The 22,974-nt window shown below is 33.0% G+C and overlaps 1 protein-coding gene across 1 annotated transcript in view; it reads left to right on the forward strand.

Moving 5' to 3' along the window:
- The window catches only part of UST (uronyl 2-sulfotransferase), a 387,714-nt gene that overhangs the window by 119,832 nt on the left and 244,908 nt on the right, over nucleotides 1-22,974 (forward strand). The gene's annotated exons all lie outside the window — the stretch shown is intronic.

Genomic DNA, 22,974 nt, shown 5'->3' on the forward strand with positions numbered 1-22,974 from the left:
TTTGGGCATAATTCCAGATTGCTCTCCAGAATGGTTGGATTCGTTCACAACTCCACCAACAATGCAATAGTGTCCCAGTTTTCCCGCATCCCCTCCAACATTCATCATTATTTTTTCCTGTCATCTTAGCCAATCTGACAGGTGTGTAGTGGTATCTCAGAGTTGTCTTAATTTGCATTTCTCTGATCAATAATGATTTGGAACACTCTTTCATATGAGTGGTAATAGTTTCAATTTCATCCTCTGAAAATTGTCTGTTCATATCCTTTGACCATTTATCAATTGGAGAATGGCTTGATTTCTTATAAATTTGAGTCAGTTCTCTATATATTTTGGAAATGAGGCCTTTATCAGAACCTTTAACTGTGAAAATGTTTTCCCAGTTTGTTGCTTCCCTTCTAATCTTGTTTGCATTAGTTTTATTTGTACAAAGGCTTTTTAATTTGATGTAATCGAAATTTTCTATTTTGTGATCAGTAATGGTCTCTAGTTCATCTTTGGTCACAAATTTCTTTCTCCTCCACAAGTCTGAGAGATAAACTATTCTATGTTCCTCTAATTTATTTATAATCTCGTTCTTTATGCCTAGGTCATAGACCCATTTTGATCTTATCTTGGTATATGGTGTTAAGTGTGGGTCCATGCCTAATTTCTGCCATACTAATTTCCAATTATCCCAGCAGTTTTTATCAAATAATGAATTCTTTTCCCAGAAGTTAGGGGCTTTGGGTTTGTCAAACACTAGATTGCTATAATTGACTATTCTGTCTTGTGAACCTAGCCTTTTCCACTGATCCACTAATCTATTTCTTAGCCAATACCAAATGGTTTTGGTGACTGCTGCTTTATAATATAATTTTAGATCAGGTACAGCTAGGCCACCTTCATTTGATTTTTTTTTCATTAATTCCCTTGAGATTCTCGACTTTTTATTGTTCCATATGAATTTTGTTGTTATTTTTTCTAGATCAATAAAATATTTTCTTGGAAGTCTGATTGGTATAGCACTAAATAAATAGATTAGTTTAGGGAGTATTGTCATCTTTATTATGTTCGCTCGGCCGATCCAAGAGCACTTAATATTTTTCCAATTATTTAAGTCTGACTTTATTTGTGTGGAGACTTTTTTATAATTTTGCTCATATAATTCCTGACTTTCCTTTGGTAGATAGATTCCCAAATATTTTATGGTATCAACAGTTATTCTGAATGGAATTTCTCTTTGTATCTCTTGCTGTTGGGTTTTGTTGGTGATGTATAAAAATGCTGAGGATTTATGGGGATTTATTTTGTAGCCAGCTACTTTGCTAAAATTATGAATTATTTCCAATAGCTTTTTAGTAGAATCTCTGGGGTTCTCTAGGTATACCATCATATCATCTGCAAAGAGTGATAGTTTGGTTTCCTCATTGCCTACTCTAATAGAGCATTGATTGTTATGATATTCCTGGATATTGCAGCCATCTCAAACTGGGGAGTTAAAAGATTTCAGTGCTCCCAAAATTGCATGATTCAGGACAGAATCTAAGGACTGCCTTCCTAATCTGGAGCTCCTCAAGTTCCTAATCTGGATTTGTATCTGTATACTTTCCTCTAGTTGGAATTTCAAGAGACTGCCACTTGACTCAGTTAGAAAGTTCTTTTGGTTCAGGGTGACAGAATTGCATTCTCTGATATTTGCCTGGTGGATCAGGATAAATAATTATCTGGGAGACTTTGCTCAGCTGAAACAACTTGAGATATCCTCAATACCCAATATATTTCTTCCACTTTGGGAAATTTCTCTCTCTCTCTCTCTCTCTCTCTCTCTCTCTCTCTCTCTCTCTCTCTCTCATATCTTATTTTTCTCTCTCTCTTCTGTCTCTTATTTTCTCTCTCTGTCTCTCTTTACTCTCTCTGTCACTGTCCCTCTACTTGTGTCTCTGTCTGCTCTTGAATATCCTATGATTTTCTCATTTTTTTCCACTATGAATTTTAAACTATCAAAAGATTAGGTTGAATAAATTCCCTAAGAAAAAACCTTTAGGGTCAGGTGGATTTACAAGTGAATTCTACCAAACATTTAAAGAATAATAAATTCCAATACTATGCAAACTATTTGGAAAAATAGGGGAAGAAGGAGTTCTGCCAAATTCTTTTATGACACAGATATGATGCTGATATCTAAACTAGGAAGGGCCAAAACAGAGAAAGAAAATTATAGGCCAATTTCCCCTAATGAATATTGATGAAAAATCTGAGATAAATTATTAGCAAAGATATTGTAGCAATTTATCACCAGAATAATACTCTATGACCAAGTAGGACTTATACTAGAATTCAGAGCTGGTTCAATATCAGGAAAACTATTAGCACAATTGACTATATCAATATCCAAACTAACAGAAATTCTATGAATATATCAATAAATGCAGGAAAAGCTTTTGAAATAAGATATACATGCAACTTTGTGAAGATATATATTATGTAATATGTATAATACATGTAATGTATCTTGTGTATATAATGATATATTATATATCATATATCTATGTGTATATAATGTACATGTATGTATGTAACAATATATTATGTGTATCATATATACTATATATCTACATTATGATACACATATATGTATACAATATTTGGATTTGTAATATAAAAAAGAAAAAGTTTTTGACAAAATACAACACACATTATTATTTTAAAAAACACTAGAGAACATAGGAATAGATGGAGTTTTTTTAAATGATAAATAGTATTTATCTAAAACAATCAGGAAGGATTATATATATATATATATGTATGTATGTATGTATGTATAATGCATTCCCAGTAAGATCAGAGGTGAAATAAGGTTGCCCATTATCATGATTACTATTTAATATTGTTCTAGAAATGTTAGCTTCAGAAATAAGAGAAGAAAAAGAAATCAAAGGAATTAGAGTATTGTGGGTATATAATCAGGAAACAAAATTATTACTCTTTGCAAATGATATGATGATATACTTAGAGAATCCTAGAGAATCAACTAAAAATGTACCAGAAACAATTAACAACTTTAGGAAAGTTGCAGAATATAAAATAAACTTATATAAACCATGAACATTTCTATATGTTACTAACGAAGTCTAACATTAAAAGATAGAGAAATCTCATTTAACATAACTGTAGATAATGTAAAATATTTGGGAGTGTATTTGCCAATACAAAGCCAGAAATTATATGAACACAATTACAAAACACTTTTCACACAAACAAAGTTAGAATTAAACAATTGCAAGAAAACCAAGTGCTCATAGGCCAAGCTAATATAATAAAAATAATGATTTTACTTAAATTAATCTATTTATTCAGTGCCATATCATCAAGCTACCAAGAAATTATTTTATAGAGCTAAAAATATCCAGAATTCATCTGGAAGAACAAAAGTTCAAGAAGGTCAAAGAAATTAATGGGAGAGGGAAATGGAAAGGAAGGTGACTTGTCTACACTAGACCTAAAACTATTTTATAAAGCAGAGGTCATCAAAACCATTTGGTATTAGCTAAGAAGTAGAGTAGTGGATCAGTGGACTAGGATAAGTTCCCAAGACACAATAGTCAATGACTATAGTAATCTAGTGTTTGATAAACTAAAGATTCCAGCTTTTGGTATAAGAACTCACTACTTAATAAAAATTTATTGGAAAATAGTATGGCAGAAATTAGGCAATGACTAACACAATACCCTATATATGAAGATAAGCCCAAAATGGGTTCACGATTTAGACATAAAGGGTTATACTATAAGCAAATTAGGAGAAAATGGATAGTCTACCTCTCAGCTCTGTAGAAAAGGAAGGGATTTATGGCCAATGAAGAACTAGAGATAATACCCAATTGATAAATTGTCAAATGGTATGAACAGACAATTTTCAAATGAAGAAATTAAAGCCATTTCTAGTCATGTGAAAAAAATGTTCTAAATCACTATTGATTAGAGAAATACAAATTAAAACAACTCTGAGGTACTACTTCACACCTTTCAGATTGACTAAGATGACAGGAAAAACATAATAGTAAATGATGAAGGGAGTGTGTGAAAACTGGGACCTCAATACATTCTTAGTAGAGTTGTGAACTGATCCAACTATTCTGAAGAACAATTTGGAACTATGCTTAAAGGGCTATAAAACCGTGTGTGCCCTTTGATCCAGCAGTGTCTCATTTTGGAGGGTTCTGTATTCCAAAGAGGTCATAAAAAAGGGGAAAGAGTCCACGTGTGCAAAAATATTTGTAGCAGCCTTTTTTGTATTGACAAGGAACTAGAAAATGAATGGATGCCCATTAATTGGGGAATGGCTGAATAAGTTATGCTATATAAATGTAATGTAATAGTATTGTTCTATATGAAATTTCAGAAAAGTCTGGAAAGATTTACATAAATTGGGGCTAAGTAAAGTGAGCAGAATCAAGAGAACATTGTACATAGCAACAATATCATGTGATGATCAACTGTGATGGACTTGGCTCTTTTCAACAATGAGGTGATTCAAGGCAATTGCAATAAAGTTGTAATGAAGAGAGCCATCTGCATCCAGAGAGAACTATGGGACTGAATGTGAATCACAATAATATTTTCACTTGTTGTTTGCTTGGTTTTTTTCTTTATCATTTTTTTCCTTTTCATTTGATTTTTCTTGCACAGCATGATAAATATGGAAATATGTTTTGAAAAATTGTACATGTTTAACATATTAGATTAATTGCTGCCTAGGTAAGGGGTTGGGGGAAAATAAGAGATAAAAATTTGACACACAAGGTTTTGCGAGGGTGAATGTTGAAAACTATCTTTGCATGTATTTTGAAAAATAAAAAGCTATTATTGTGTTTTTTTAAATTAAAGATTAGAGAAGTCAAGTGACTTGCTCAGCCATGATGCAGTAAGTGGCAAAGATTGCATTCAATCACACCCAACTCCTCACATTCCAACTCTGATGCGTTTCCAAATCTGCCACCCTACCTATCTTGCAGTTCTATTCCAATATAGCAAAACACAGAAAAGCAATGGTAGAATATCACAGAATTCATATTTTCCTTTAATTGTTACTCCACATATGATAGACTTGTTTTGCTTTTTGTTTATTTTTTTTTGTTCAACATAACAGAGATAGTAGTGATGGGTAGAAAGGGTAAAAAAGTAAATATAGACTGAATCTAAAGAAAAATTTAATAATTAGGGGTATTACCAAGGTAAAATGGGATACTTTAGAAGATAGTGGATTCCCCATCTTTGAAGATTGTCATCTAATCTTTATTTGACACTGCCTTCCAGAGGAATTATGATTCATTGTTTTGTAACTTCTATGTTTAGCATAGTAGCTTGGACATCATGATGCTTAATAAATGTTTATTACATGGAAAAGAAAAAGGCCCAGCCCAAAACAAGTTAATACAAAATATAGACAAAGTAAATACAATGAAATTTTGAGGCAAGTTCGGGGAAATACTAGCAACCAAAAGAAATCAGACAGGCTTCCTTTAGGAGAAAGAACTTGAACTTAGCCTTAAAAGTAGATATGGATTCAAAGAGATAGAGATAAGGAGGGAGGACATTTCAGGATAATTTTCACTAAGACATTGAGATGGGAAATATAATCTTGTAATCAAAGAGCAGTGCTCTGAGAATGATACCATCAGTAATAAACAAATAGCAAATCATAAACTTAAAAAGAACATTTCCAATTCAGTGTCCTAAAAAATATAATTCCTTAATATTTCTTTCTCTAGGGCCTCGTGTTCTTGAATTTTGGTATACAATATGCACCACTTCAAAATATATTATTCACTATAATGTTTTAAAATTTTTCTCTTCCACATGAATTATAATTTTAATATATAGTTATCAGTATAGAATAGTTTTTCTTTGCTTTATGTCTAGTTGCAACTGGGGAAAATACCAAATAACTAAACATTTGCTTGTATATTGCTTAGACTACATGTCAAAATAATTTAGTGCTCAGGACTTTAACTGTGATCATATCCATTTCAAACCATTAAAAATTGATGCAGTTTTGTCAGATCCCACATAGGTCAAATCACTAAAATTATAGAAGACTTGGAAAATGCTTCTTATAGAAGGTTGCACTTCAGATGAGACTTGAGGAAAGCTAGTGAAACCAGAAGTTAGAAATAAGCACAGAAAACATTCCAGGGGTGGGGACAGCCAGTGAAAAATGGCTGGAGTCAAGAGAATAGGTCAGGACCATGGGTGTGTTGGAGGACATAATTATTGGTACAACTCAAGCCAAGAAAATGTAGGCTCCAACTTACAAAATTCCACAACTGGCACATATTAACTCTATGATTGCAGGCAAGTCATTGACCTTTTCGGTGCTTTGAGACTATTTTCTAAGACCTTAAGTTTTAGAGTAAGTATTGATTTATATTGAAAGAGATAGTTAAGAAGCTTTTATTAAGTGCCTACTGTCTACTAGGTCTTCTATTAGGTGCTAGGGATACAACAAAACAGAAACTAGTCCCTACTCTTCTCAAGGAACTAACAATTCAATGGATGAACTCACAATCTAATTTTATCATGTTAATTTATCATTTTGCTTACAAAAAGCTGCCCCACTGGCCATCAGATCAAGTCCCAAATCATTTGCAACTGAAACCACAGGTCTGTTCTTTTTTTTTTAATTCTTGACTCAGTTTTCCAGAAACTCTATTCTTTTATGTCATCTAATGCTTCGTCTTCAATATAGTGACTGGTAAAGAATCAGCACTGTATCTAGATGTCTGAGGTTTGCTGTGTGGATTTCCTGTTCCAGCCACAGTCTAATGTATCTGCAAGCCATCTAACCTAGTATAACTATTCTCATTGCTGGATGACACAAGGTAGGCCAACCTGATTCATTTGTCACAATAAAGGATATGCCTAATAACTATGGTATGTCACTGGCTATACCATCTGCTTGGTAAAGCAAATTCAGATAGAAATAGGTGCTGTTAAAGAACTTTTACAAAATAAATTAACAGATTTAGTCCTCTATGATATTTAAATAATTTTTTGAATCCTCATGATTAAAATAGACAGTTTTTAAAGAAAACCACTAGATTAAAGCAACAGCAGGACTTTTCCTTTGAAATTGTCTTCTAAATATCATCTGGGGCATAAGGCCATCATATACATTCAGAATTTGACACAACCTCCCATTGAACTTGCCATTTATGTTTTCATTAACACCAAAGGGCAAAGGTGGCTATGTTCTCACATTTCTCACTATTTTGGAATTCCTTTTCTATTTTAGAGGATAGGGAAGAAGAGAAAAAGGAACAAAAATGGAAGGAGAGAAGAACAAAATTAATAAACTAAGTTCTTAATGATTGGTACAAATTAAAAATTTAGTAGTGTTTTTGTTTTTAGTAGGATTTTTTTTGGAGAAGAGGGAATTTCATTTAAGTTGAAGTAACCTGGGAAGATTTAAAGGTAGAATTAAGATTCAGATAGATTTTATAGGATGGGTAAAATTTTGATATAAGAGAAAAGATGATATTCAGGGTGCAGGGGATAAGGAAAAGAAATGGAAAGAGATAATATTAAAAAGCACAAATATGGAAGTAATTATATATGTATGAGGCTGTAAAGAAAATGGCCTGCTAAATGGAGGATTATTATTAAGGTGTAAATTAAGATTAAATAGATTTGTTGGGGACAACTCATGGGGGATTTGAAAACAAAGCAAATGATTTGGGATTTGATTTGATGGTCAGTGGGGACCTTTTTTAAGTAAAGAAATTACATGATAAAAATACTTTTAGGAAATGAAACTTGACAGTGATTGGCTCATTTATTTGAAAAGGAAAGTGGTTTGAGGCAAGGAGACTAATTAGGAAGAAAATGGAACTATCCAAGCATGAAATGATGACACATACTGAGAGGAGAAAAGGGAGCAAATCTAAAAATCATTTTGAAGGCCTTTATTATGGATAGTGAGATTGTTTGAGATATATACATCTATGAGAAAGGTGAAGATGTCTGAGAACAAATCATCCAAAATATAAGGGAAAGAGTATAGAATAGTCACTCAAGCCAGTAAAATATGTCCATTGGTTTTAATCTATCTGCCACTTAACCTTAATTCTCAGTAACCTAAGAATGAGAGTCCTAGAAACATAAATTTAATGAGATACCTAATGGAGAATAGGAAGAAATGGAATCTGGAGGAAGAAGTTGTGCTAAGAAGAAAAACTTAAAAGGTTAAAAGTTTAACAATAATTTCAGAAGTCATAGAGCACTTAGAAAGACATATTTCCCTAACTGCATTATGTAGGACTTTGTTGTTCCACTAATTTTCTTTTCTTTCTTCTTCTTCTTTTTTTTTTTTTTTGCTGAGGCAACTTGGGTTAAGTGACTTGCCCAGGGTCACACAGCTAGGAAGTGTTAAGTGTCTGAGACTGGAGTTGAACTCGGGTCCTCCTGACTTCAGGGTTGATGCTCTATCCACTGTGCCACCTAGCTTCCCCCAATAATATAAATATTTTCAACTACTATAATTATATAAATAAAAGCTTCATGAGAAAACTAATTTTAATACTATTTCTACTTTAAAAATTTGTAATTTAAATCAGAATAAAGAAGTTAGATGGGTCAAGGGTAAGAGAAAGCTTTCAGCAACAGGAAATACTGCCTTCTACAGGGAAGAAAAATGAATGGCTTCTAGAGTTACTAGAGGAAGCCCAAAGCCTACAGGAAAAATTCTTTATAGAAAAAATAGACAATGTTTTTTGATTATGAAACTCTTAAGAAAGAGAAGATACCATACATCTTAGATATGCTCCTTTTTCTCTCTTCAGTACCATTGTCAAACTATGATAATATCCACCATAATTGCCTTCCAGGCTTAAATAAACTCCAAAAGGAGAAAAATACACTGGGAATGAGAGGAGGCAAGAATGGAGCTCTCTTCAGTAGGGATAAAATTCCCACAGTCACAGTTATAGTCAGAGGGAGATTTTAGAAGAGCTGAAACACCTAACAGTGTTGCCAAACTAAATCATGTTAGCTAGAAACACCATGCATTCCAAAAATGACTGTGTCAACAGACACTGAAGACAAGATCAGGAAACATATGGTCAGTCAGCTTGTGGAGAAATGACTAAGAAAGAGTAAGTCCTAGGTCCATATCCAGATGTATATAGGACTAAAAATAAATCTTTCTCCCCTCCTAGTTTTTTTTTTAACTTTGCATTTTCCCCTCTAATACTTTAAACTATCTCAAAGAAATATTGCTTATAGTTTTAATGGAAAAGTAAACAGCTCTACATCTTTTTCCTTTCAAGCAAAATTAAGGTTGATATAGAATCTTGGTTAAAAGAGGAAAGATCATCAAAACAGAAAATCAACAGGAGATGCCAATGCAACTTATCTTGGTGGAAAAATTGTGAAGTCATTGGATGCAATTTTTCAATGATGTTCTGGGAATGGAAGAATTGTTGTTTGTCCTTCTTCTAAGAAGATCATGACATTAGGGAAGTGATGTCATGACATGCAAATGAATTGTATTTAAGTGAAGAAGGGCTGAGTGAAGAATTAAAGGTGTTGGTCTAGGAGATTCAGAAAATGAATTATGATACATTTAGGAGAAAGAAGCAGTTAGGAAGGAGTTTTAGACTTGAGAAGGAATTGACAAATTCAGATATATTGAGTATAGGAGACAAGAATACTCCAAGTATGAAGACTTTTTAATAGTTCATTTTATCATTTGGTGTACAGATGCAAAGTTCAGGTAAGAGATAAAGATATGAACTATCCACATAAAATTAACTGAATCTATAAAAGCAAATAAGATCACCAAGAGAGATGATTATGTAGAGCAGAGAGTCAAGGACAGTATTCCAGTGAGCATCTATAGAAAGGGAGAAGTAGGTGGGAAGGAAGCAATCAAGGAGATATTGCAATTGAATTCTGGGCTATTTAAATGAGTGAATGAATGAAAATAAAATTATTAAACACTTCTTGTGCACCAAGACCTGAAATTAAATTTATAAAAGTGAAAATGGTTGTTAGCTTCAAGATAATTATGTAATAAAAGAACACAACACATATAGGGAGTAGCAGCCAGGGATGAAGTATTTTAATTTGGCAAGTAGCAGAAATGATGAGTGGGGCTGTAGGAATAGATTAATATGCCTTTTCCAATAACAATAGCAATATTGATTTGACTAGGGCTCCAGAACTGGAAATCAGAAAGGTATGAGAGGGACAAGTTTTAGAGTGGGAAAAAATGTTTTTCAAAACATGGTCTAAGGTTCAGGAATCATGCAACTAATGAGATGACTATCAAAGAATAAAGTATCTATTTTACTCCTATCTACTTTTTTGTATACTGAACCGATCAATAGCTCATTTAGCTGGATCATAACCCATCTAGTGATGATCCTGCTAACATAAAAATCATAGTCACAGAAATCAAAGCATTAAAAAGGACCTCAGAGGCCATCCAGTTCATCCTATACTTGAACAAGAATCTTCTCTACAACCACATGTAAACTATACCATTTTTCACTCAAATCTACTGGTATAACCCCTGATCTGCCACATGGCAGACTCATGATAGATAATCTTAAGGTACTGTGATATTGAATCAACTCAGCATACAATAACTAGTATTTTAGAAATAAACTACATGAGCTGAAGCAGCCAGAGTCCAAAGAGCAAAACTTATAATGATTAGAGATAATTCACTTTAATAAGCAGTTGATCTTCCCAATAACTATGGTTGAGAGGTGCTATTGTTATCATTTTACAAATGAGGAAACTGAGGAAAATAGAAATTAAAATTACTTGTCCAGAATAACACAGCCAAAAATAATCTGGACCTGCATTTGAATTCAGGTCTTACTGACTCCAAGTCTAGTGCCATTGAGCTGTGGGAGAAAAACAAGATTAATCATTCAAACATGACATTTAATCAGCCTGGTCTTGAGATAATTCAAACAGAGGTGAGGAAAGGCCCATATTAAACTGCTGACATGAATATTTATGGACATTTTTTTCTTATTTCTTAGGGGAAAATTCTTAAGTTTTCTATGTTTTCTCTCCCATCTTGAATTTTTCTGATTGTTTCAGATAATATTCCAAAGAAAGAATAGATGTACTATTGAATCCCATTCTAATTCTCTAAAGAGGTAAGGAGTTAAGTCTCTCAAACTGAGTTCTTATATGAGATGTTGGTTCTTATTCCTGTCTCCATATTCATAAACTGGTGGTGGGACAGTTTGCTAGCCAAAGACTTCCTTGGAAATGGAATAAATTCTTCAAAAAGGGACATCTGGTTATCCTAGGCAAAATTCATGGAACGATCAAGTCAAGATTTGCTACATAGTGTTTCTCTTCCCACCCTTCATTTCCAGTACACAACTCCCTTAAGTATTTCACATAGCAATAGAGAATAAGATGAAATTTTAAAAAATTGAGACACATGCAATATATCAGCAAATTTAAGATATTTTAATGATTCTATTAATACAATGAATCTTAGTATTGAATATGAACTAAAGTATTCCTTTTCTGTGTACCTAGATGATGTTGCTTCCTTGTTTCATTAGATATTAAAATAATAGCCAGAATTTAAATAGAATTTTAAGGTTTGTCAAGTAATTTACATTGTTCTCATTTGATGCTAATAGCAACCCTTGAGGCAGATGCTATTATTATCCCCATTTTGCAGATGAGGAAACTGAGGCTGAGATAGCTTAAAAGAATTTATTTAGGGTCACAGCTAATAAGTATCTGAGGCAGAGTTTGAATTCTTGTCTTTCTGATTGAAAGTCCCATACTCTAAATTGTGGTATATGAACGTTATGGAATATTATTGTTCTGTAAGAAATGACCAGCAGGATGAATACAGAGAGGACTGGCGAGACATACATGAACTGATGCTGAGTGAAATGAGCAGAACCAGGAGATCATTATATACCTCAACAAAGATACTGTATGAGGATGTATTCTGATGGAAGTGGATCTCTTCGATAAAGAGATCTAATTCAGTTTCAATTGATCAAGGATGGACAGAAGCAGCTACACCCAAAGAAAGAACACTGGGAAATGAATATAAACTGCTTGCATTTTTGTTTTTCTTCCCGGGTTATTTATACCTTCTGAATCCAATTCTCCCTGTGTAACAAGAGAACTGCACACATATATTGTATCTAGGATATACTGTAACCTATTTAACATGTATAGGACTGCTTGCCATCTGTGGGAGGAGGGAAGGGAGGAAGGGCAAAAATCGGAACAGAAGTGAGTGCAAGGGATAATGTTGTAAAAAAAATTACCCTGGCATGGGCTTTGTCAATGAAAAATTATTTTTAAAAAAAATTTTTTATTAAAAAAAGAAAGTCCCATACTCTGTCTACCAGATTACCTAGCTTCATATAATTTTATTTATCTTCCTTCTAGTTTTTATTTCCACCCACAATTTCAACATCTTCTTCATATGATTATTCCCATTTCTTAGAACATATAGATTTCCCTAGTTTATTATTTCTATAGTTCTTTTGGGTCCTTCAAGCTAGTGTTTTGTTCAGCTTATTTAAATGGATTTTCTCCAGCTCAGTGGTTTTGTTTATCCTTGAATAATTCTCAATGACCTACAAAAGCAATTCTCCATCCAGTCATCTACCTTTTGCATCTTATGGCACAGCAAGGTCTGACCTTTAAGTTTATAATTACTTCATTTGGTTTTGAAAAAAATCAGGACCCAATATTATATCAATTAATTTTTTACTACTTTACTACTGCTAAAAATTTTCACTTAAATTAGCTTAACCAATTTTGCTGAGCTTTTTGTTTCTTTCTTTTAAAAAAAATTTACAAAAAAAGTTCACTAGCAATAAAAGGACATATTAGTAAACAAAATAATACAATGACAAAAAGTGTCAATTAAACTTAAAATATAACCTAGAGAATCCTTCATCTAAATCTTCTACCTTTTATATACTCAATATTTACCTCAACAATTACATCCTCTCATAGCAGTCAACTCAATCTAATTAGTTGTTTTTAAGTAGCTAGTACACATCAAGTATCTTTATGAGGTATGCCCAATCCAGCATGTTTGAGACCTTCCTTAATACTTTCTGATCTCACAATGATACCTCCACCAAATCCTGTGCTGATACTTTATCAGGGTCTGGAGATGAGTCAATGATTCCTAGAAACTAAGATGACAGAGAATAAGCCCTGGCACATGACTTCAAAAAAATCTGCATTCTCTCAGAGTAAACATAAGACAGGTTGATCATCATGCAACATCTATCTGTAATCTTGTAGTTAGATTTAAGTATGGATTTTTTTTTCTGAGACAATTGGAGTTAAGTGACTTACCCAGGGTCATACAGCTAGGCAGTGTTAAGTGACTGAGGCCAGATTTGAACTTTGGTCCTCCTGCCTTCAGGACTGGTGCTCTATCTACTTCAGCACCTAGTGCCCCAGGTATGGCAATTTTGACTACAATTGAATATGCCTATATTAAAATTCATACAATGTTATGTATGCTTGAATTTGTCTTTTTATTATGTCATCATTTGCACATATGAAGTAAATTTTATTTATTATTTTATTCAACATCAATATTACTTGGACTTTGCTATTCTTGTTTTTTCTTATGTGAATATTCAATTTACCATACAAGCTAGAACTCTTTTGCAAATTTCAGTGCTAAAAAACAAATAATGTTTAAATATGTTCCTAATCCTGACAATTGGAGATAATTATACAAATGAGTCAAGCAAAATCTATTTTATAAAATTCAGTGATTAAAAAAAAGATAAAAATAGTTAAATGGTTTATGGGAATAAGTAATAAGTGCTATTTGCAGAATTTTAGAATCCTAGTTTATTGTTTTTATAGTTCTTATTGGCTCTTACAAGTCATTAAGTACAACTTCTCACCTATTGCAGAAATCCCTTCTATAATATTCTTGACAGCTAATCATGAAACTTGTACTTGCACACTTTTAATTATATGGAATTCAGGCTTTCATGTAGTTTATTCAGAAATTTAGCCATTAGCCTTTTTTTAATGGTGCTTTAGCCAATAATATTAATGTTTATTATTTTAAGATGTAACTTTAATTGGCATACAATCATCAAAATTATAATTTTACAGTGTGTGACAGAACTTTTCCAGTAGTGTGTTTAAAAAAAAAAAACAAAAGCTTTATTGATGCTTTTTGGTTTTTTTTTCTTATATCACAATTATTTACAGATATACTCTTCTTCCTATAGACCCTCAATAAAAAAGAAAAAATAAAGTGATTATATCAGATAATATATCCAATGTTTCTTGCCTTGGTCCCCCACTTTTATACCGAGAAGAGGGAAGTATATTTTATTGACTATTCTCTGAAGCCAAGACTAGTCATTGCATTTAATCTAAATTGCAATCTAAATATTTCTTATGTCCTTATTTTTAAGGAAACAAAAAGTTCAAAAATTAATTAAAGATGAATACAAATTTACGTTGTAGTATTAAATCAAACCTTTGTTGAATGTTAGGGATTTCACTAACTGGGGGCTCCAAACTATTGTGATTGGAATAATAACTTTTCATCTGATATAAATTTCACAAGATAGAGAAAGGGAATATGAACTAAGCACCATTATATTGACCTTTAAATAAAAAGTAAGCTAATTGATGTAACAGAGATACAATTATCTAATTAAATCTCCAGAGATAAAGAAACTAGGAGTAGGATGATAACTATGGTTGGGAAACAACATTCCTAACAAACCCTAATATCCCACACACACAGTCTTCAAAGGAGAGTTTGAAATCAGGGAGGAGGAAGCAAAAAAGAAAAATCTTTTTTATAAATGGACCTTTTAATATTTTTACCTCTATAGCATCTCTTGAATCTATTCCCTTTCTGTACTCCCTTGGCCACCACTTTAAGGAACATATTTCACCAAACAAGTTAATATTAAATAGACTACAATGCTTTTGGAATTCATGGATGAAGTTTCTGAAATTAGTATTCTGAATCAGAGAAATAGGATTTTTTTGGTCTTGATGCAAAAATGAATTCTGATTTTCTTGCTACAGAGTATGTAAATGACTCGCTTCCAAATATCTACATTTTTTTCTTTTTTTTGAAATCCAGGAAAGTGGCTTACTCTATCTTTGGGAATTAAATCATTCTAAAATCTATTTTGGGCAAAAGTCTGATAGATTTTGGTGGAACTTCCCCACCCTGGATTTGAGAAAATAATTTTCTCAAATCATTCTTTCAAAAGCTGTCTCTTGACTCTATGATAGAAATATGTGTAACTATTAGGTTTAAAGGAGTATGCATAACCAATAGTTGAGATTTTCTTCTCAGACAATATCTAAAACAAAAATACACCCCCAAGGAATCTTGTGAAACTGTTTTTCCCTCCAGCACTTGAGGGTGAATTTTAAAATTAAATTTCATTGATACAGCTTTGTGCACTGAATTCTCTCCAGTATGAAAATATATAGAAGTATGCTATAGCATTTACAAGATGAGGTGAACATTTCAGGGTATGCAATCTGAAAATTATATAATTGACAACTTGGAAGAGATTCTGTTTAATTGTTGTTTAATCAAACTTCATTGAAATAATTTTTACAAATTGTTTACTGTGCCTAGAAAAGGGTAGCCACTTTGCAACTGGAAAAACATTTAGCACTTTTAATGATCCCAACTTCATAGGATAAAGCCATGGAGAAATAGATGACAATCTTGTTGATTATGACTCTACTATATTTGTCACATCTCTATCCTCTTCTGTAATCCACATGGTCACAACTCTAGCTCAACTCCTCATCAAATCTCACTTATCATATTGCAATAACTTTCTAATAGTTTTTCCCTGTTTTATATCTCTCTTTTTCCAATCCATTCTTTATATAATTGCCTAAGTGATTTTCCTCAAATCCTGTGCTGGACATATGACTCTCCTACTCAAGAAACTCCAGAAGCTCCTTATTACTTCTGAAGACAAATATAAATTCTGTTTAGTTTTCAAAGTCCTTCATAACCTTTCTAATCTACCTTTCTAAAATCTTTATACACTAATCTGCTATTTCAATCTATAATTCATCCATACTGGCTTTGCTGTTCCTCTTAAATGATTTTCTGTCTTACATCATTGTTCCTTTGCATAGGCTGACCCCCTTTACTGAAATGCTCTCTCTCCTCATTTCTGTCTCTTAGGATCCTCTTATCTTTCAAAGCTCAAATCAAGGGACATCTTCTATATGAGACCTTTTCTGATCACAACAGATACTAGTAATGATTCTTTTCTCCTACCTCATGTTTCTTTGTATTTAATTTTTAAATTTCCTATATAACCCATATATGCATATATTGTCTCTATAGATAACAAGTAAGCTCCCTGAAAGCATAAACTGTTTAGTTTTTTTTGTTGTTATTTTTTGAAGCTTCTTTACAGTACCTGCCACAGAACAGCTAGATGCTCAATAAATTCTCACTCAGTTAACCAAAGTACGTTGTTAACTTAAAAGAAAATATATCATTAAAACCTATGATTAATAATTGAAATAGGTTGATTTTATATCCACAATAAGGGAGGAACAGTTTTGGTACTACTTGGGTGCCAGTAAAACTTTCAAAGACCCATTAAAAAGTATATAAAGAATATTAGCTCCTCAGTGGAGGATGAATAGCTAACTATGAGCAATAATCTAACAGAAATGGAGGGAGTATCCATATCTATGAGATCTCAGATCCATTGAAGCCTTAAAGTTTGAAAAGGGATATTAAAAAAAAATACTACACAGTATGTCTCTGTAGAAGAATTTCTTACTTTTAGCTACTGACATTCAATTCTGTGTAGTAGGACAAAATATCTTTTTATTCTTCATATTTTAATCTTTTTGAATAAAATGGATAATAGAAACAAGAGAAGAGGATTAGAGGAAACCCACCATTTTTTTAATCTTAAGTTTCACCTAATATATCTATTAGATTTTTCAGTCACTGACAAAATTCAATAGTTAGAGTTACAAAGAGAAATTCCATTTAAAGTAACTACCAATAATATAAAATATTTAGGAATCTGTCTGCCAAGGGAAAATCAGGAATTATATGAGCAAAACTACAAAATACTTTCCACACAAATAAAGTCAGATCTAACCAATTTGAAAAATATTAAATGCTCTTGGATAGGGTGAGCAAATATAATAAAGATGACAATACTACTTAAACTAATCTATTTATTTAGCACTATACCAAATAGACTCCCAAAAAACTATTTTAATGAGCTAGAAAAATTAACAACAAAGTTCATATGGAAAAGCAAAAGGTCAAAAATTTCAAGGGAACTAATGAAAAAAAATCAGATGAAGGTGGCCTAGCTGTACCAGATCTAAAATTATAAAGCAAGTTACCAAAACCATTTGGTATTGGCTAAGAAATAGACTAGTTGATCAGTGGAATAGGTTAGGTTCAAAGGACAAAACAGTCAATAACCTTAATAATCTAATGTTTGACAAATGCAAAGACCCTAGCTTTGAGAATAAGAAATCACTGTTTGACAAAAACTGCTAGGAAAATTGGAAATTAGTACGGCAGAAACTGGGCAGTGTTACACTGGGCTTATATCCCAAAGAGATCTTAAAGAAGGGAAAGGGACCTGTATGTTCAAGAATGTTCATGGCAGCCCTCTTTGTAGTGGCCAGAAACTGGAAACAGAGTGGGTGCCCATCAATTGGAGAATGGCTGAATAAATTGTGGTATCTGAATATTGGGGAATATTATTATTCTATAAGAAATGACCACCTGATGATTTCAGAAAGGCCTGGAGAAACTTACATGAACTGATGCTGAGTGAAATGAGCAGGACCAGGAGATCATTATATACTTCAACAACAATACTATATGATGATCACTTCTGACAGACATGGCCCTCTTCAACAATGAGATGAACCAAAACAGTTCCAATAAAGCTGTAATGAATTGAATCAGCTATACCCAGCGAAAAAACTCTGGGAAATGAGGATGAACCACTACATAGAATTCCCATTCCCTCTATTTTTGTCCGACTGCATTTTGATTTCCTTCATAGGTTAATTGTACACTATTTCAAAGTCCGATTCTTTTTGTACAGCAAAATAACTGTATGGACATGTATACATATATTGTATTTAACTTATACTTTAACATATCTAACATGTATTGGTCAATCTACCATCTGGGGCAGGGGATGGGGGAAGGAAAGGAAAAAATCGGAACAAAAGGTTTTGCAATTGTCAATGCTGAAAAATTGCCCATGCATATATCTTGTAAATAAAAAGCTATAATAAAAAAAAAAATATTATGAGATGCATCTTCAGCATGATTACATCTTGTGTGATGACCATGAGACATTGATATCAAAAATAAAGTCTATAAGATACTATATAGTTATTTTGAGCCCTGTGGCAGGACATATGGATTCTCAATGAACTAACCCAAACTAATCATTATCAGTTTTTGACTAACAGAATATGTACTTTAATTATATTTGTTTGTTTGTTTCCAAAAACTTATAAGGATTATCTCTTAATGATTAGAAGAATTATGTGTATTTGTTACAGGAAGTAAAAAAAGGTGATGAAATCATGTCCAGATTTTTTTGAAGAATGAAAGTAAAAAATATATGTTTTAAAGGCAAAAAAAAAAAAAGATTTTCCAGGTAATTTTGTGAAGGTTGACTTCAGAAATTTTTGAAGCTTTATTAGAAATTCTTTGTCCGTTGAATGACTATGTGAAAAGAAGAAAAGATGACTTGTTCCTCAAAAGCTACAATTGACAATTTGAGGTATTCCAGCAGGAAAAATCATCTTATATACTAAAAAACAATTAGCTGTGCAACTCTGTTGGAACCTAGAATACATGAAGGGGGAATATAAAATCTTTAATATACATGAAACTGTAATCACAGCTGGAATGATTCTTCTAATCCTATCAGATGCTGATCTGCATAACACTGACTTTGCCATTATAACACATTTCATCTGTCTTTCCCAAATCCACAATAACTATCAAAATATCTTATTCATATGCACATGATTTTAGCACAATTTGTATAAAATGCCCAGTAGAGTTTTACTTTTTGTTTATGCATTTCCCTGAAGCACCAGAGCAAGTTGTCAGATTAGCAAAAAGTAATTTCCTATCAGAAATGCATACAGAATAACTACAGCTTCAACCATTATGAACAATCCCTGAGCCACAGCCCACAAATCCACATACAAGTAGAGAGAGCTCAGAGAAGCAAAATCCTTTTTTGCTTTCAAAAATATATACATGTCTAGACGGCAACTTTTAACAACCATATTTTCATGTATCCATTAACAGGTTTTTCTCTTCTCATTCTTTATATGAGAAGTCACTGTTTTGCCAGTTTTTCTTCTTTTATATTTTTACTTATTGCTATTCTGCTGTATTTTCAGATTATAGTGATCTTGATCCTTTGATGGCAAGCAATTGCCTTCCTAGATAGCCTTCCCATTGACCTTTTCCAATCTTTCATATATATGGACACCATAGAATGCTTTCATTAATCAGGCGGTTCCTTATTTTAGACCCTTCAATGACTTGTTTACTTCTCAAATTGAACTAAAACATGAACATGAGTTTAAAAGGCTCTGTCATCTACCCCACATTTTTACATGTGATTTTCATCTTCAACTACTCTCTTATCTCAGTCAAACAAATCTACTGTAGTTCCTTACTGATGGAAATTCTTACCATTCTTTGAATGCTTTATCACTTTCACACAGTCAACTTCTGTTAAAAGAATGCTTTTTTCCATTCTCTCTAGAAAATTTGGTTTCCCCTCTTCTTCAAAGTTCAACATTCAACTCCCTTTCCCCCCAAAAGAACCCCAAGAACTGCACCTTCTCTGGCCTTTAATTCAAATCTATTCAAAAAATAGGCATAAAGCATGTTTAAATGCAGGATGTCCTTTATATGTTGTGCTAGATGCCAGGGATGCAAAGCTTCAGCCATGAAGAAGCTGAGATACTAACGAGGTCAGGTCATGCTGGGGAGTGAATGCACCAGTCTGAGACTGCTGTGAGTTATTAGTCCTCCAGAGGCTGGTTGTCTACAGTATACAAATGATGATTAGCACTTTGCTGCTCATCCTTCCTGACTTCTCTGTAGCATCCGACATTGTTAACCATTCTCACCTCCTGGACACATCCCCCTTTTACTCCCTTGGTTTTCCTTCTGTCAGTCTAACTGTTTTTCCTCAATCTTCATCATTATCTTAATCTTACTCCTTACCTGTGAATAAATCTATTAAGGTTCTGTTTTGGCTGTCTTCTCTTTACACATCATCTTGGTGACCTCTTTAGCTCCCATGAGTTTAATTATCAGCTGTAGGAAGATGCTTCACAGTGGGGTGTGCTGAAGCTGGCTCAAATGGGTTATGCTTTTTAAATTTTCAGTATGAGCATGTCTACATATGAAATCAGCAGACTAAAGATCAGGGCTAGATTTATTGTTTTATTGATTGCCTAAACTTTAGAAAATGATGGGGATATTTTTATTAATATTAAATTTGAAAGTGTCTCATGAATATATTTTTCAGTTGGTTGTTAATTAGTTATGTTAATTAGTTAATAGGATGTGATTGTCTCAGTTCTATATATATCTAGATCCAGTCTCTTTCCTGATCCCTAGTCTTGGATCACCAACTGCCTCCTGTTGCTGTGTTCCATAGACATTTCAAATACAAAAGCAAAGCTCAATATTCTTTCTCCAAATCCATCCCACTTCCAGAATTCCCTGTTTCTGTCAAGGACATCATCATCTTTTTGGTCACTCAGGTCTACTATCCTGGAGTCAGCCTTCTCCTTACTCTTCCTGATTTTATCTGCCAAGTTTAATTAATTCTACCTCTTCAGCCATTGTGTCTGAGAAAAATGGTTGTTTCTATTCCCATGGCCACCACAATTATGCAAACCCTCAATTCTCATCTGTGATTTTGCAATATCTGAATAAACCTCCTGTTCTCAAATCTCTCTCCTCTTCATTGTGTCCTCTACATAGTTGTCCAATTGATTTTCCTAGAACTCAGATCTGATCATGTCATTACCCAACTCAATGAACTCTACTGACTCCCTATTACCACTAATAATCAAGTAGGAATCTTTTCATTTGGCACAAATTCCTATTGTTCCAGTCCTTTTATACATTATTCCCCTTCATATATTCTCTAGTCCTACTTCCCAGAGTTGTAAGGATCAAATGAGAGAAGGTTTGTGAAGAATTTTATAAACTTTAAGTACCACATAAATATGATAATGATGATTAAACATAACTATTCAATATTATTAATAATAGTCAAATTGAACCATTAGTTCTTCTCAAATATCTTCCTGACTTTTCTTACTCTTCAGTATTCATGGAAATCATATTAATGCCTAATACATACTCTTGCTCAAGGTCAGCTGGAACTAGCTAGAGCTGGTTGCTAAATTTTCTGAGTGAGTAGTTATACTTCAGAAATAGACTAACACTAAAAATCAGGGGTTGATTTGGTGTTTTATTGATTATCTAGATTTAAGAAAGTAATGGAAAAAATTATAATAATTCACATGTATATACCTACTTTTTTTTCAGAGAGTAGTTGTTTTCACCATATCTCGGTCTCTTAAAATTCCTCCCTTCTTTTAAAACCTTAAAAAAGAAGGTGATGCTCAGACATCATCTTCTCCATACAGTACTTTTTGATATACCTCTCCCAGCTAAAAGTGATCTTTTTAAAATCATTTTCCTTTATCCCTTTCTTTGGATCTCTTCTTTGCCTCATTATAGTTTTACTCTGTGTCACACTTTTTTGCATACATTTCACATCTCTTCTCTTAAATTATAAGCTCTCTAATGGCAGGAATAATAATTTTTCATCTAGCCAAGTGCTTGGGACATAGGAAATACTTAATAAATATTTGTTAAGAATGAATTGAATTAGGGACAGCTAGATGGCACAATAGATGGAGGACCTAGCCTCAGACACTTAACACTTCCTAGTTGTATGACCCTGGGCAAGTCACTTAACCCCAATTACCTAAGCAAAAAAATAAGAAGAACAATGAATTGAATTATGTGTCTCATAAATAGTCTGTGAAAGCATTTTCCAAGGAGGCATTTCATGAATGCTGTGAGCATTGGCACCATCATTAGAGTAAATATATTTCCCTTGAGGAAACTACTTCAAAGAATAAACATATTTGCATGTAGAAATCTTTACATGTTTGTTCTAAAAAAATTCATTATTTTTTATTTTAAAATAGCTAAAAATACTTTTGTTTGCACTTTGTAGTTTTTACATTTTTCATATCCTTTATCTCATTATATTCTTACCATAACTATGTAAGTTAGAGGAGATATCACCATTTTACAAATAATGAAATAGGTTCTAAGGGATTGTGATTATTCTATATGCCACAGCTAGGTGAGCAGCCTAGGGCTAGAACCTAGGACTGCTTACTTTTAGACTAAAATGTATTCCTGATGGTGACTCCCTACTACTAAGAGGCTAGTAGAAAAACAATTGATCCTGGAGTGAAGATTGTTGTTGCTATTGTTGTTCCTTCTTTCTCAGAGGACCAGTAACATCAGGAGGATGATGTCTTGATTTGCAAGTGAAGTGGATTTAAGTGAGGGAGAGTTGTACAAAGTCATCAACCTCACTCTCTCTTCCAGAATCATCAGAGTCTGGTGGCAAGACATAGATCTGGATGACTGATGATGGCACCGGATACAGTAGGAGATTTTGACCCTTGTTAAGCTAAAATCTCAGTCTTGCTTCAGTCTAAGGCAAGTCCATTTCATAACAAAAGGCTGGATAAGAATTAAGACAAAAATTGTCCCAGTTTCCAAAAGAATCAGTCTGGGAGAGGAAGACCTTTAGAGTTTCTGGCTTGAAAAGATAACAGTTATTATTTACATTCTGAGTCATCAAA

Source organism: Antechinus flavipes, chromosome 4, assembly GCF_016432865.1.
Source record: "Antechinus flavipes isolate AdamAnt ecotype Samford, QLD, Australia chromosome 4, AdamAnt_v2, whole genome shotgun sequence".
NCBI classification, from domain to species: Eukaryota; Metazoa; Chordata; class Mammalia; order Dasyuromorphia; family Dasyuridae; genus Antechinus; species Antechinus flavipes.